Consider the following 17,314-nt stretch of genomic DNA (forward strand, 5'->3'; position numbering starts at 1 on the left):
GCTTTAGCTGTCCAGACATGGTGGGAATTGTAGTTTTGTAACAAATGGAGGGCCTGAGTTTGCCACCTGTGGTGTATGAGAAGAAATAGATCTAACAACCCAACCAACCTGGATGACATGACTACGGACAACTCTACAACCACGTCTGCCACCTGTGCAGTGCACACTAGGATGCAACAATTTTGTAGGATTCAAAGGTTAAATGTCTGCACAGATTCTGTACTGCTGATATTCTGCCAGAGACCCGTTCATTTTCATTAGCCAAGATTTAGGTGGTGCAACACGGCAATTTTGGGCAAATGCAACTTACTTAGTGGTACCATGTAACCCTAACCTACATCTTAAAAAGGGACAGGTCACAAAAGAAAACTATTTAAAATCAACTGGTGGCAGAAAGTGCCAGAGATTTTTTTTTTTTTAATAGAAGTAAATTACAAATCTCCAGTCTTCCATTACTTATCAGCTGCTGTATGTCCTGCAGGAAGTGGTGTATCCTCTCCAGTCTGACACAGTGCTCTCTGCTGCCACCTCTGTCCATGTCAGGAACTGTACAAAGCAGCAGCAAAACCCCAAAACTGCTCTCCAGATTGGAAAGAATAAACCACTTCCTGCCGGACAAACAGAAGGCACTTTTTGGCACCAATTGATGTGAAAGAAAAAAAAAAATCACGAACAACCCCTTTAAAAGGGAACCAATCACGCCAAAAATCCATCTTAAGATAAGGAAACGTGCTGGCACATCACCCAGCACGTTTCCCAAACATCCCCCTGTAACCTCCGTGCCCCCCTCCATCAGTCAGTAATCTTACTTTGAAGAAGTCCCGCGCTGTATGTAAATTTCCGGCAAGTAGTCACGGTGGGCGGATTTAGTCAAGGTGGGCAGAATCAGTCACAGGTCCTGGGCGTCTGTAATGGCTGTAATCACGCCCAGATGGGCGTGCTTGCGGTCTGCCTTTTATCCACGTGACCTGGCGGCTTGCGTTTCATGTCGGCGGCGCGCTGAAGTCATCCACAAGCAGCGCCGTCGTATTCCGGAGTCCGCGCATGCGCAGTATGTTGGCGTCGTCTCCTGTCGTACTGCGCATGCGCGGACTACAGAAGACTGCGCTGCGTGCGGATGAGGTCAGCGCGCCGAAGACGTGAAACGCAAGCCGCCGGGCCACGTGGATGGAAGGCAGACCTCAAGCACGCCCCTCCGGGCGTGATTACATCCCTAGGGTGCTGACAGTGTGCTGTAGCTGGCAGTCCCATAGTAAACATGGTGCCTTTTGGTAATTTGTCCGTGGAGTGGATTATGCACAATCTCTGGTCTTCTTCACCTCTAGACAGGTGAGTTACCCCACAGCTCTAACACATTTGGACTCAGAGATTCAACTATAGCTGAGTGTTTCTTTCACACATAACCTGCTTACAGAGAACAGATCTGCAATCAGAGACACTGGCTGACAGCTGAGCAAGCAGGAGGCCGGGCAGCATTGATTATTTATGAAGAGGAGAGAGGAGGAAGGAGTGGTGAGGCGTGCCAGAGTGTGGCACAAACAACTCCTCTTTGACACTTCATTACAGTAGGATTGTGCATAATCCAATCCAAGGTACTATGCTCACTAGGGCACTATCAGCACCTTGGGTAGGGCACGGGAGCTGACAGATTACCATTAACATATGTGGGCCAATGCCTTGACCACCTGCTCAACTAACATTGTAAAGTAGTCATATAAGAACTGGAAACTATAAGCAGACACCATCAGTAATCCTGCATAGAGCAGGTATATTCGGCAGACAGCATCAGTAATCCTGTATACCTGTATAGAGCAGGTATATCCGGCAGACAGCATCAGTAATCCTGTATACCTGTATAGAGCAGGTACATCAGGCAGCCACCATCAGTAATCCTGTATAGAGCAGGTACATCAGGCAGCCACCATCAGTAATCCTGTATACCTGTATAGAGCAGGTACATCAGGCAGCCACCATCAGTAATCCTGTATAGAGCAGGTACATCAGGCAGCCACCATCAGTAATCCTGTATAGAGCAGGTACATCAGGCAGACACCATCAGTAATCCTGTATAGAGCAGGTACATCAGGCAGCCACCATCAGTAATCCTGTATACCTGTATAGAGCAGGTACATCAGGCAGCCACCATCAGTAATCCTGTATAGAGCAGGTACATCAGGCAGCCACCATCAGTAATCCTGTATACCTGTATAGAGCAGGTACATCAGGCAGCCACCATCAGTAATCCTGTATAGAGCAGGTACATCAGGCAGCCACCATCAGTAATCCTGTATAGAGCAGGTACATCAGGCAGCCACCATCAGTAATCCTGTATAGAGCAGGTACATCAGGCAGCCACCATCAGTAATCCTGTATACCTGTATAGAGCAGGTACATCAGGCAGACACCATCAGTAATCCTGTATAGAGCAGGTACATCAGGCAGCCACCATCAGTAATCCTATATAGAACAGGTACACCAGGCAGATACCACCATCAGTAATCCTGTATGGAGCAGGTACATCAGGCACACGACACCATCAGTAATCCTGTATGGAGCAGGTACATCAGGCACACAACACCATCAGTAATCCTGTATGGAGCAGGTACATCAGGCAGACACCACCACCAGTAATCCTGTATAGAGCAGGTACATCAGGCAGACACCATCAGTAATCCTGTATAGAGCAGGTACATCAGGTAGACACCATCAGTAATCCTGTATAGAGCAGGCACATCAGGCAGCCACCATCAGTAATCCTGTATACCTGTATAGAGCAGGTACATCAGGCAGCCACCATCAGTAATCCTGTATACCTGTATAGAGCAGGTACATCAGGCAGCCACCATCAGTAATCCTGTATAGAGCAGGTACATCAGGCAGACATCAGTAATCCTGTATAGAACAGGTACATCAGGCAGACACCATCAGTAATCCTGTATACCTGTATAGAACAGGTACATCAGGCAGACACCATCAGTAATCCTGTATACCTGTATAGAGCAGGTACATCAGGCAGACAGCATCAGTAATCCTGTATAGAGCAGGTACATCAGGCAGACACCATCAGTAATCCTGTATAGAGCAGGTACATCAGGCAGACACCATCAGTAATCCTGTATAGAGCAGGTACATCAGGCAGACATCAGTAATCCTGTATAGAGCAGGTACATCAGGCAGACACCATCAGTAATCCTGTATAGAGCAGGTACATCAGGCAGCCACCATCAGTAATCCTGTATAGAACAGGTACATCAGGCAGACACCATCAGTAATCCTGTATACCTGTATAGAACAGGTACATCAGGCAGACACCATCAGTAATCCTGTATACCTGTATAGAGCAGGTACATCAGGCAGACAGCATCAGTAATCCTGTATAGAGCAGGTACATCAGGCAGACACCATCAGTAATCCTGTATAGAGCAGGTACATCAGGCAGACACCATCAGTAATCCTGTATAGAGCAGGTACATCAGGCAGACATCAGTAATCCTGTATAGAGCAGGTACATCAGGCAGACACCATCAGTAATCCTGTATAGAGCAGGTACATCAGGCAGCCACCATCAGTAATCCTGTATAGAACAGGTACATCAGGCAGACACCATCAGTAATCCTGTATACCTGTATAGAACAGGTACATCAGGCAGACACCATCAGTAATCCTGTATACCTGTATAGAGCAGGTACATCCGGCAGACAGCATCAGTAATCCTGTATAGAGCAGGTACATCAGGCAGACACCATCAGTAATCCTGTATAGAGCAGGTACATCAGGCAGAAGCCATCAGTAATCCTGTATAGAGCAGGTACATCAGGCAGACACCATCAGTAATCCTGTATAGAGCAGGTACATCAGGCAGACACCATCAGTAATCCTGTATAGAGCAGGTACATCAGGCAGACACCATCAGTAATCCTGTATAGAGCAGGTACATCAGGCAGACACCATCAGTAATCCTGTATAGAGCAGGTACATCAGGCAGACACCATCAGTAATCCTGTATAGAGCAGGTACATCAGGCAGACACCATCAGTAATCCTGTATAGAGCAGGTACATCAGGCAGACACCATCAGTAATCCTGTATAGAGCAGGTACATCAGGCAGACATCAGTAATCCTGTATAGAGCAGGTACATCAGGCAGACACCATCAGTAATCCTGTATAGAGCAGGTACATCAGGCAGACACCATCAGTAATCCTGTGTAGAGCAGGTACATCAGGCAGACACCATCAGTAATCCTGTATAGAGCAGGTACATCAGGCAGACACCATCAGTAATCCTGTATGGAGCAGGTACATCAGGCAGACACCATCAGTAATCTCTGGTATAAAGGAGGAAAGAAATTAATGTAAATGTTATATATTGTTTTTAATTTGTATGGAAAATGTTTTCTTTGGCTCAATGTAACATTACAGCAACTGTGCTAAAATATACAGTAATAATATTCCTAGTCTCCCGTCCCAGCAAACACTATAGAAACCCTGGACAATCTAATGCTGGCCGCCTAGTACAGAGACCTCTGCATTAGAGCGCTGCGCTCTCGCATGTCCTGAAACTTGGCTGAGCAGAACACCCTTGTATGCAGCCCAGGGCTATTTTGGGCTATGACTTTCGTCTTTATTGAGCTCAAACAGAGAAAAGCAACACAGGTAGATAAACAGTACACAATAATTCTATTTACCTTCCACTGTTGATTGCCCATTCAGCTTTGCCTGTATAGGGTTGCGTTCACACTGTACTACATGTTTGGTGTGTATGTTTAGTGGCAATGCTTCTTGCCCATGTGGTCCAATGATTAAACAAGCTCCTTTCTATTCAACATGTCATTTCAGAAAGGGATGCCAGCTTCCAAAGACTACAGGGAGACCAGATGGTCCTAGCACTAGGATTAGCCTATTGTTCCAGGTCTGGAGAACAGCCAAACTGGACAAAACTTCTCATCGTCCTCTCAACTAACACGGCAAAACCAACAACACAAAGAGATACGAGAAAACTTATAAAATATCTTATTACAGAAAACAAAGCTCATCTCTCCCCTTCCTGCACTGATCATTGACTCTCAGTTCAGTTACAATCCATCCTGGGATGGACTAACAGCTGACTGAGGGATCAGATTGCATGCTGCTCACTGGAATTTATGAACAGGGAAGGTGTGAAGAAAAGAGTAGGTGCTGTGAGAGGGACATACAGATACTGCAGGATATAGTAAGGCATCTTACTGTCTTAACCAAGCAATGCATTCATGGCCTCACTGCACATTACAGCTGTATAATATCCTCCATAATAATACTGAAGATGAATCCCAAACAGGGGTACTTCACAGGAAAAAAAAAAGTTTCAAATCAAATATTTTCAGAAAGTTGACTTCTATTACAAAATCTCTAGTCTTCCAGTACTTATCAGCTACTGTGTGTCCTGCAGGAAGTGGTATATTCTCTCCAGTCTGACACAGTGCTCTCTGCTGCCACCTCTGTCCATGTCAGGAACTGTTCATAGCTGGAGAGGTTTTCTATGGGGATTTGCTGCTGCTCTGGACAGTTCCTGACATGGACAGAGAGCACTGTGTCAGACTGGGAAGAATACACCACTTCCTGCAGGGCATACAGCAGCTGATAAGTAGAGGAAGCCTTGATATTAGTAGTAGCTTAGAAACCTGTATAACTTTCTGACAACATCTCTGGGTCCATCACTATTACAACACTTTCTTTCCCCTTACCTCACTTGTATGGACAGCATGTAACTGTATCCCCCAGGGAGCTGACAATCCGTCTCTTTTGTGAAGACAGATTTCAGCAGTCAACTATGGGAGGATTTTAGTGTTGGAGGCAGGGGGTAGCGCACAGGTAATTAAGCAAGCATTTTTCTCTGATAAGATATATAAATTGATCTATTGATCTATGCAAAGCTCCGATTTAATGTGGACATGTGAAAAATAAAGCAAAGAGGCAGAAACCCTGAAAGGGACAAGTGTTCATTTTCATGAGCTGAGCAAACATTTTCATGCTAAAATAAATATGCCAAAAGGCAATATTCAAACAAATGACACAGAAAAGGTGACCTTTGCACAAAGCCGCCCATTATGTACTCCCCGGGAACCATCCGCTCCTGTAACACTTCGAGTGTTTATCGCGGCCAAACAAAACTTGTTACATTGTTATTTACCAGGTAGAAATGACTTGTAGATAACAGAAGGATCAGATAAACCCTGTGCAGCCAGACGGGGAGATCTAATGGCCAGTCAGATAAATGGCCGGTCATATACCAGGGGAGTTATTTATCACACTGGCTCAGCAGCTTCTCCCTAATGTCCTACATGATCCTGGGGCGACTTCTAGGGAAATAAGGAAAGATATAAAGCAGCTTCTCCTGTGTGTGCAGTGGGTGCAGCCAGTCTCCAGCCTCCATGTCCTGAACTACTCACAACTAGACTAGATGGAGCAGGTTGTCTTTTCCTGCTGACAGTCTTTTATGTTTCTAACTAAATATTCACCATACACACAGAAACACTGCTAACAATGCCAGATACCTGTAATATAGAGGTCAGCCATAGTGATATAGAGGGGGTCACACATAGTAATATAGAGGTGTCACTGTGGGTGTGGGGACACGCCATAGCGCGCGCACGCGCACACACACACACACACACACACACACACACACACACACACACACACACACACACACACACCCTGCTGCAGCCATAGCGCGCGCGCACACACACACACCCTGCTGCAGCTATGGCACACACACAGCTGCAGCCATAGAACACTGAAGAAAAAAAAACACATTGAGGACCAAGGTTACTTCTACACTACTTAGGTCTTCTCCTCCTCTATATTACAGAGGATATCTTCATATTACACTGCTGCTCATATACAGTCATCCAGCATCCAGGAAGTGAACAGCACAATGGACTCTTCCAGCTCAGAAACAAACAGCAAAATAGTGACCGACAACTTTTCCTCGACCACCCTTATGTAATAGGGCCAGTGTCCTATTAAAATGTTGCTCATAATATATATTCATGAGCAAAACTTCATATCAAAACTAAATTTTTTTTCGACTCCAGCCAAAACTAGTTCCAACTCCAAAGCTCTGGTTATAACACCCTGTCCGGCCAGACGGTGAGATCTCCTGAGACTGCAGGAGATTATATCAGGTAAGAAGGAGGAGAAGAGTCAGCAAGAGGCCAGATTAGGCAACACAATGTTGTTTATACCGGGCACTACATAGGTGAATGGCGCGGATAACAGAAAACAGCGAGCGCGACAAAACAAATCGGAGAAAGCATCAAAGGTCAAATCCTCTGAGGACATGTCCTACAATGAGCAGAGGTCACCTACAAAGTGTCCCTGTGTTTGCTGCCACCTCCAGGGACTGTTCTGGTGTCTGTGATTAGATAGTAACACAGTCTCCTTTATAATGTACGAGGACAGAGGCTGGTAACATCATTCATCAGGCTACCCATACCCCTCACAATGTCATGCCAGGCCACAGACACACAACTTCACTACATGCTTAAAGGGGTTATCCAGCATTGGAATAACATGGCCACTTTCTTCCAGAGACAGCACCACTCTCCAGCTGGGGTGAAGGTTTTGCAAGTAATTGAGCGTTTACATTTATCTGCCAGATTATTGAAGCCAAAGCCTGGAATTGATTTGAAAAGGAGAAATCTCAGTATTTCCTTAATGACCTGTTCTCTGATTATAGTCTGTTCCTGGCTTTGGCTTCAATAACCTGTCAGATATATCTGTCTGTGTAAATGCACCCCACTGTATTTTTTCATTAAAGAACAGCCGTTGTTTAATGACACTGCCGCATTGCATTAACCCTTAGGGGACACAGCCAGTTTTGGTGTTTATGACACGGCCACATTTTTCAAATATGACATGTGTCACTTTATATATTGATAACTCTGGAATGCTTTTACCGATCCTTGTGGTTCCAAGATTGTTTTTTCGTGACATGTTCCACTTTATGTTAGTGGTACATTTGGGCCGATACCTTTAACGTTTTTTGTGAGAAACTCCAAAATGTTGTGAAAAATTGAAAAAATTTACATTTCTCTAAATTTGAAAGTCTCTGCCAATAAGGAAGATAGTTCTACCACATAAATTATTGATTAATTCATATCTATAACATGTCTACATTATGTTGGCAGCATTTGGTAAACATGCTTTAATTTTTGTAGGATTTTAGAGGCCGTAATTTTTGAGTAGCAATTTTCTAAATTTTGGTGAAAATTTAAACTCGGAATTTTCTAGGGACCAGTTCAGTTTTGGAGCATACCCTAGAGGCCTGTATACTACAAACCCCCATAATTCCCCCCATTTTGAACTCTTCTCCCTTTGAAGTATTCAAATTGACATTTAAAACAGTTTTTAACCCTTTAGGCATTTCACAGGAATAACTGCAAAGTAAGTGTGAAAAGTAAACATTTCCATTTTCTTTGCCGACATTCCAATTCAATTCTATTTCTTTCATACCGCACAGCTATAAAATGTGAAATGCAATAAAACATTTATTCCTCTGAATCTGCAGTTTTTACAAATACCCCATTTGTGGGCGTAAACTGTTGTGCGGTCGCACAACACGGCTCAGAAGAGTGGGAGCACCCTTTAAATTTTGGAGTGTGGATTTAGCTGGAATAAATGTAGGAGACCATGTTACAGTTACAGAGCCCCCCTAGTGCCGAGACAGACCCCCCCCCCCCCCACAAGTGACCCCATTTTGAAAACTACACCCCTTAAGGAATGTAACAAGGGGTACAGTGGGCATTTGGACCCTGCAGGTTTTTCACAGTTTGCAAAAGTGGGCCGTGAAAATGAAAAATCAAATTTTTCACACTTATACATTGGTGAAACCCCAAATTTTAAAAATTTCCAAAAGCTTGGAGGAGAAAGAGCCCCCCAATATTTGTAAAGCAATTTCTCCAGAGCATAGAAATACCCCATTAGTGGACGTGAAGTATTGTACGGGCGCACAACAGGGCTCAAAAGAGAAGGAGCACCTATGTCTGTGGGTGCACAGATGTTTACTGACACTAACGGACACTGACGCTTACTAACGGACGCTGACACTGACGCTTACTAACGGACGCTGACACTGACGCTTACTAACGGATACTGACGCTTACTAATGGACGCTGACTCTTACTAACGGACACTGACGCTTACTAACGGACGCTGACGCTTACTAACGGACGCTGACGCTTACTAACGGACGCTGACACCGACGCTGACGCTTACTAACGGACGCTGACACTGACGCTTACTAACGGACGCTGACACTGACGCTTACTAACGGACACTGACGCTTACTAACGGACGCTGACTGACGGACACTAAGACCTGCCTTATTACTGGGAGATCACGGGGAGGGGGTACTTTTTATTATATGTGTGTGTGTGTGTTTTACAGTATATGGATGCAGGCTCTGATCTGAGGGATCAGAGCCTGCATCCATGATCAGATACTGTGATTGACAGCTCTGATCACAGAGCTGTCAATCTCAGTATATAGCAGCATGTACCAGCGTCATTACACAGACGCTGGTACATGCTGCTGCAGCCAAGTGGTGTGGTGGGGGTCACAGCAGAGATCGCTCCTTCCCTCTCCTCCGGGCAGCACTGGCTCCCCGGTCCCGCAACTCACTTTGAGCTCAGGGATCTGGGAAGCCAGTGCCGCCAGGAGGAAGGGAAAGGAGCGATCTCAGCTGTGACCCCCTCCGGTGAGTACCGGAACGGCGGCGATTGGGGGGGGGGGGGCATCCTGGAGGCAGAGAGAGACCGGCATCAGGGGGGAGAGGATCATGTTGCAGCAGGAGGGGGTCACAGCAGGGATCGCTCATTCCCCCTCCTCCTCGCAGCACTGGCTCCCCGGTCCCGGAACTCATTCTGAGCTCTGCGATCCGGGGAGGAGGGGGAAGGAGCGATCTCTGCTGTGTGCTGTAGTGAGTACCGGCACAGCAGGAGCGACGGCAGCGGTGGCCTGGCAGCAGGGGGGGGGGAACAAAAATCAAGAGGACATGGCGGCGGGGAAGGGGAAAGGAGGCACACAGCAGCTGGGGGAATGAAGAACGGGGAACAGTGGGGGGCAGGGACGGTGCGGCAGCAGCTTCCCCCGGATCCCGGAACTCGGCAGAGACCGGGACCGGAGGTTTACTGCTTGCTTCACCGGGATCAGTGGATCTTTACCGATCCACTGATGCCGGTGATTGGCTGTGCTGGACCCCTTCAGGGGGTTCAGCACCAGCTACACTAAACTGTCAGCTATCAGCTGACAGTTTAGTTTCGGCTCCCGGTCACTGTTTGTGTAAACAGTGAGCACCGGGAGTCGGGAAGTTATTGTACGTCCTGGTGCGGAAAGTAACCTCCTGCCAGGACGTACAATAACGCCCTGGTGCGGCTAGGGGTTAACATGTATGTAACTTGTACTTGTATGTATACATGTGCGGCCGCCCAGAAAATTAACTTGTTTATTTTTTGTGGCTGCTATTTAGTGAACAGCGGTGGCACAAAATAGCCGTACTTAACATTGTGCTCTATTGCTAACTGGGGAGAGGGTACACCCTAATGTACACCTGAATGTGCCTGCATCCCAATTAAAATGAAGTGATGTTCACCCGGCCAAACATCACAGACAGCAGCTGTTCTGTGACACAGCCATGTGTCCCAATGACTTCTATGGGATTTCTGTAGCATAATCGCCCAAAGAGCTCACATGTAAATTTTTGGGCTGGAAAGCTGATACGTAGCGGAACAATACTCATGTAAATTCCGCCCTATGAACAACAGAGCGGAAATCCCACTGAACACAATGGGACAATGCTCTGTACATATTTTACAGGTGGAATTTCAAGCGGAAAATGCATATAATTGAGTGCAGATTCAGCTTGAAATTCCTTGCCTATTCCGCAGTGTGAGCATACCCTAAAGCCCTATTACACATACAGATTGTCTGACAGTTTATTAAAATCAAAGCCATGAAGAGACTATAAACAGAGAACAGGTCAGAAAAGACTGAGATTTCTCCTCTTTTCACATCCAGTTCTGGCTTTGGCTTCAAAAACCTGTCAGATAAACTCGTGTGTGTAATAGGGACCTTACTCACATACATATCTGATTTTACCCACTGTGGTTCATGGGACAACCCTGCTAATACTGTTATTACTGAAAGTGAAACGGAGTGCGTCCTTTAATAAAACAATCGCTGATGACAATACTGTGCTCAGGAGATTTGGGGGCCTGCTGCTGGATGGACATATGCCTTAAACCTACAAAAACACATTTATACATTTGCTTTTCTGCAGATATCTGCTGTTGGGGGGAGCAAGGATCAGCATGATCTATCCTGCCCAATGCAGCTAAGCAGTGCGGAGGTGTCCTGCACAGAGCCCTGTATACATGCTACCAAGACTGGACAGCCATGCTTATAATAGCATCCATAGAGCTACAGACATATTACAAGAGGTCTCCAGCATAGTATAAGAACAGGGGTAGGGAACCTTGGCTCTCCAGCTGTTGCAAAACTACAACTCCCATCATGCCTGGTATAGAGCTTTAGCTGTCCAGGCATGATGGGAGTTGTAGTTTTGCAACAGCTGAAGAGCCAAGGTTTCCTACCCCTGGTATAAAAGAAGTTGTGAAAGCTAGAGAACTCTTAGCAAATTGGTCTTGCGCTATCTCTTGCAATATTTCCTTGCTTATTACAGTCTATGTCAAAAGAAGGATGTAATGTGGGCCGACATTAGCAGTGGGGATACGGACAATCTAGTTGACAGAGAAGCTAATGATGGTATATTTCACTATACTACTTAAAACATGAAGTACCCGTCTGATTTTTTATATATTCTTGTATACGTCATAAAGGAAGAAAAAAAAAAAAAAACATTCTGTAACATTAGTGACTGCCTGCTTCACTCCAGGAGTCCAGAGGTCGTGAATGTGAGACCCCTGGGGTTATTTGAGCCAGCTTCATCATAGAAGTCAGGACTGGCGCTCAGCTGGCACCGTTCATTTCACCGTGAAGCGCCCCTTGATCTCCATTTCACACATCAAACAGGGCCAAGCTTTTGTTACTGGTGAGGCCATTGTACATGGCTGACTGATTTTCAATCTGCTCCCATTTTTTCTTCTTCTACAATTCTGACTTCTAAAGACTTTCTAAAGATAAAAAGTTAGAAGCTGAAACTGTGGAAAATACATAGGAATAACATTTGCACTGGAAAAAAAAAAAAGAAGAAAATTTTTTATGCCTACGCACCAACTAAGTCCTAGAGGCACACTGAGGGTGTATTCAAGGGCTGGGGGAGTGCAACGCAGTAAAAAAAAAAAAACACGTTTTAGTGTAAATTAAAAAAGCACAACCACAATTTGTTCTTTTCCCATATAATGGACACTCATCACCACTATTCCTGATGTGTCATCTGTTTCATCACAGCTCTGCTGTATCCATATATTTTATGTGACCTCTGATTCTTCAACCTCTTGACTTTGAGACTGCAAACTCTCCCTATAAAAGGAGAAGTCCAGCCATGTTTAAAATGCGGCAGCCGGCAATTTGATGATGAGTAGGAACTTACCTCTCCCTGTGCCCTTGGTGAGTGGTGGGACTGGCCTTGGGACCTTAACTGGGCTCCGGTATCTCAGACCTTCACATGTCACAACGCGGCTGATGGACTGGTTGCTCGGACACTCAGTGACTGGGCCAGAACGCCGCTCCAGTCACTGATTGGCAGAGCAGGCAGTCCATCAGCCTGGACAGGAATCACAACTAGGGAGAAAATGCCTTCCGGAAAGGGTCCTGAGGCCGGTCCCACCGCTCACCACTGGGAGGGGTAAGTTAGTACTAGTTATCAAATTCCCTCCTGCCGGATTTAAAAAATGTCCGTACTTTAAATCTGCTCTCAATACCATAATGCATATCTATCTAATCTATCTATCTATCTATCTATAAGCCAAGAGACTGCAAGTACATAGTCAGGGAGGCTGAACTGTCATCACATCCATTATTACTGGGTGACAGGAGCTGCATAATCATCAGTAACTCTGACGGGAGTTGATTGTATATGTATTTACCAGGAGGTCACCATGAGATCCCATGATCCAACTGCAGGATTTTCAGACAGAAAGAAACAACTAAATGAGGAGACACTGGCTGAATTATATATATTGTCTGACAATCTATAATAAGTAAAAAAATAAATAAATAAATAAATATATATATATATTTTTTTTTTTAATTGTCATCATCAAACTATGGTTTTGGCATGTGGTTTATGCATAGGCAATATTGCAGGTAAAACCCATGTTAAGAAAGGTCTGTTTTGCCTAAAAAAAAAAAAAAATAAAAAAAGAGGAATAAAAGTGCACAGCACAAATGGTGATGCTGTCAACAGCTACTAGAAATAACTCTAAGGGTGGGTTCACACAGGACGACTTGCAGCGGGAATCTCTCTGCAAAACTCTCAAAAATCTGCTATGAGGTAAGGTCCTGGCAGGTCCCGGTTAATACATACTTGCAGCCGTCTAAAAGACCGCTGCAAGTATGTAAATCAGCCACCCTCTTAACCCCTTCTTCGGCTCCTGCTGTGTGTATATACGTTACCTGTCTCCTTGCTGCACGGGTTCCCGGCTTCCTGCTCTCCCGCCCAGCCAATCAGTGGCTGTGGCTAGGCAACACACTGATTGGCTGAATGGGAGAGCAGGAAGTAGGGCCCCGTGCAGCAAGGAGACAGGTAACGTATACAAACAGCGGGAGCCGGTTAAGGGGGCGGGGGAATTAAAAACTCTCAGCGGTCTTTTAGACTGCTGCGAGTATGTAGTCACAGGGACCTGCCAGGACCTTAGCTCGCAGCGAGATTTACACTGCGAGTCGTCCTGTGTGAACCCACCTGGAGAAAGTGGAAGCTACTATCATTCTACAGGCTGTACATGGCCTGATGTTCCGGTAAGTGAGCACTGCTTACTGAGCCTATTACACGGCTTGATAATCATGCAGCAAAGGCTATATATATATATATATTATATATAAAAATAAGATAGATATCTCTCTGAGCTCCCTGTGTTCTCCAGGCTTCTGCCTGTTCCCCGCAACCACCGCTGGAACTTCAGAGTGCGTTTCTAAAGTGACAGGCCACTCAGCCAATCACTGGCCGCAACACTGTCCTGTCTTGGTCAGTGATTGGCCGAGTGGCCTGTCACTTCAGAAACAAACAAACGGTCTCTGAAGTTCTAGCAGCGGCTGCGGTGAACGGACAGAAACGAGAACACCATGGAGCGGGGACAGATATGTATACAGACTATTTTTTTTTTTTACACACATCCGCCGCACATCACTATTACACGTAGCAATGTGCAGTCTGTGGCAGGTTGAAAGACAATGATCAGCCAATGAGAGATTCTTTGGGTGATCATTGTATTTATTACACGGAGCGATAATCTGGATCACCCTGATTGGGTAGATGATTGCTCAACCTATCTGGGAATTATAAGATATCACAGTGGCTGTATTTACTTCCTGCTCTTTGATATGACAGCGGCCTGGTTGTTGCAGACCTGAGTGATGCTGGGGATTCAGCCAAGGTTCACAGCTTCCCCGTGGGCAGGAGGAATTCTCTGACATGACATGACTGTTGTCCAAGAGTTCCAGCAATACATAAGTAAGCATTCTGCATTGTGTAATATCAGCTGCAGCTAAATCTACTGAGAGCAAAGTTCTTCTCAGCGTATATACACTTCCATCCTTCACGTGTGTGCACGTACACATATACTGCTACAGGCATCATACACACTACTATACTATGTGTCCGCTAAAAAAATGGATGCATTTTATTTAATTTTTTTTATGGAAGTCAATAGCAAAACAATTGGACAAAAATACATTAGATTTTCATCAGTTTTTTTTTGCAAAAAATGGACTGCAAAAACGCAGTGTGAACCCAGCCTCAGGTGGCAAGGGTTAGACAGTGAAAACAGAGCCAGGAGACCTTATCCTCAGCAATCCTATTCCAGCTGACCTGATAGCAGCTCCGTAGCGTCTCCACGCCAGCACACATCTCATAAGCCGACTCTACTTTTAATTAAGTTACGGCTCAGGTTGCAGCCACAAATAATAAAGTGTATGGTTTCCCCTGGGCAGAGATTGTGACTTTATGAATAGTCCATTGTATTTTACCTACACCAAGACATAACTGCGACTAATGTAGAAACCGCTTTCTGCTTCATGTTACAAGCACCAATAGATCACATAAAACCTGAGGTACAAATGCCAAAAGTCACAACCCCCAACTAAAAGAAACGTGCCACCTACAATAAGGAATCATAAGAAAAACCCTCTATAGTCTTGCTCAACGCTAATTACACAATTTAGATTCACAAAACATACAGAAATTAAAATCTGTAAATATAAGACGGCCATACACCTTGAAAAACACATCAGAGGTTTTGATCAATCAGTAGGGGTCTGGATGCTGAGACTCATCATTGATCACAAAAATAAATGAGCATAAAAGGCTTGCTGAACCCTGTGTCCACAGTGCGGCACAGAATGTGTACGGATTTATAGAGGGAGTGCTTCTGCCCCCTTTTTACAAACCAATGGGGGTTCTCAACACTAGTATGCACATTGATCAAAACCTCTAACAAGTCACAAGTTTTTTAGACTGATAGATATGCTTTAATATTACGTCTGTATTTCGCCCTGTGTCAGAAAGCTACCATTACAGATGGAAACTATCTGCTAATTATAGGGAACCTGTCAGCAGACCACGAGCACCGGGAAATACCATATACCTGATAACAATCAGCTCGGTTCTCTCCGGAGCACTATAGGTTTTCAATAATATCAGGCGGGTGGTATTTCCTGTTCTCCATGGTTAGCTCACCATCAATCTCCTGACAGGTGACCCTATAATTACCATTAAAATACTCAGTGTATTACTTTACCTACTAACAGGGGTGATCACAGACTATAGATTAAGGAATCAATTATACAAGGAGCCAAAGTAATGGGATATCAGGCATCTTTCGCGCTTTAAAGGGGTAGTTCACAAAAAAAAAACAAAAAAAAAACAACTTTTAAATCAACTGGTCTCAGCAAGTGCCAGAGATTTGTAATTTACTTCTATGAAAAAATGTCAACTCTTCCAGTACTTAGCTGCTGTATGTCCTGCAGGAAGTTGTTTATTCTTTCCAGTCTGGAGAGCAGGAGGGGTTTTCTATGGGGATTTGCTACTGCTCTGGACAGTTCCTGACATGGACAGAGGTGGCAGCAGAGAGCACTGTGTCAGACAGAAAAGAATACATTTCCTGCAGGACATAAAGCAGCTGATAAGTACTGGGATTTTTTAAGTAGAAGTAAAACACAAATCTCTGGCACTTTACTGACACCAGTTGATTTGAAAGAAAAACATTTTTGGTGAACAACCCCTTTAAACACCTCAGTAGGGCTAAAAAGTAAACTATTGGCCTGTCTGTCTATTACAATCAGCTATACAGCAACAATGTTTGCGACTCTCCTCTGTAATTCCGTCTAAAACAATAAAAAAAATGAATAGAACTGACAACTTGGTGTTACTTTTGTCAATGAGCTGCATCCCGACATATTCCATTGACGGATATTACCAGGATAGTATAGGACGGCTGCCAATGAGGAGACACTTCTGGGGTGACTTCACCGACAAACCTTACACATATATTTACTTGAGACTGGTCACTGTAAGCTGATCTCAAGTACAGGATATCCTGGTTCCCCATCATGAGTCATACAATACATCATCTCATCTAGCTATATAAATCACATACACAGGCAGCCACATCACAGATCAGTAAGGACAGTGGTATACAGTAAATAAATCCACTACTGCCAGCTGGAGAGACAACATAGTCCTGAAAAATGTAGCGGGACCACAACATAAGGCCCTATTACACGGAGCGATGATCTGCCCAATCAAGCCGATAAGGCAGATTATCGCTCCATGTAAGGGCCCTATTACACGGGCCGATATAAGAAGCAAGGAAGTGCCGACCTGTCAGGTCAGTGCTCACTTACTCCTCATTCCCTGCACGCTGTCAGTGCTATAACATGGAACGACGGGCAGCAGACCGTGGCTATCCTTATACGGATTTTAGGTTATGCTTTAAGTCAATGATCAAGCAACAATGTGAATGTCGGCTGATCACTGATTTAAGACATGACCTCTTACACAAAACGATTATCGTCCGGAACGGCTGGTAAACGGGCAAGTACGGCTGATAATCGCTTTGTGTAATAGTACCCTAATAAAGAGAACAATTACCCAAAGAA

At 44.8% G+C, this 17,314-nt stretch overlaps 1 protein-coding gene across 1 annotated transcript in view; it reads right to left on the minus strand.

Annotated features, from left to right (window-relative positions):
* The window catches only part of CPD (carboxypeptidase D), a 72,762-nt gene that overhangs the window by 40,238 nt on the left and 15,210 nt on the right, over nt 1-17,314 (minus strand). The window lies entirely within an intron of this gene.

This window comes from Dendropsophus ebraccatus, chromosome 11 (genome assembly GCF_027789765.1).
Source record: "Dendropsophus ebraccatus isolate aDenEbr1 chromosome 11, aDenEbr1.pat, whole genome shotgun sequence".
NCBI lineage: Eukaryota > Metazoa > Chordata > Amphibia > Anura > Hylidae > Dendropsophus > Dendropsophus ebraccatus.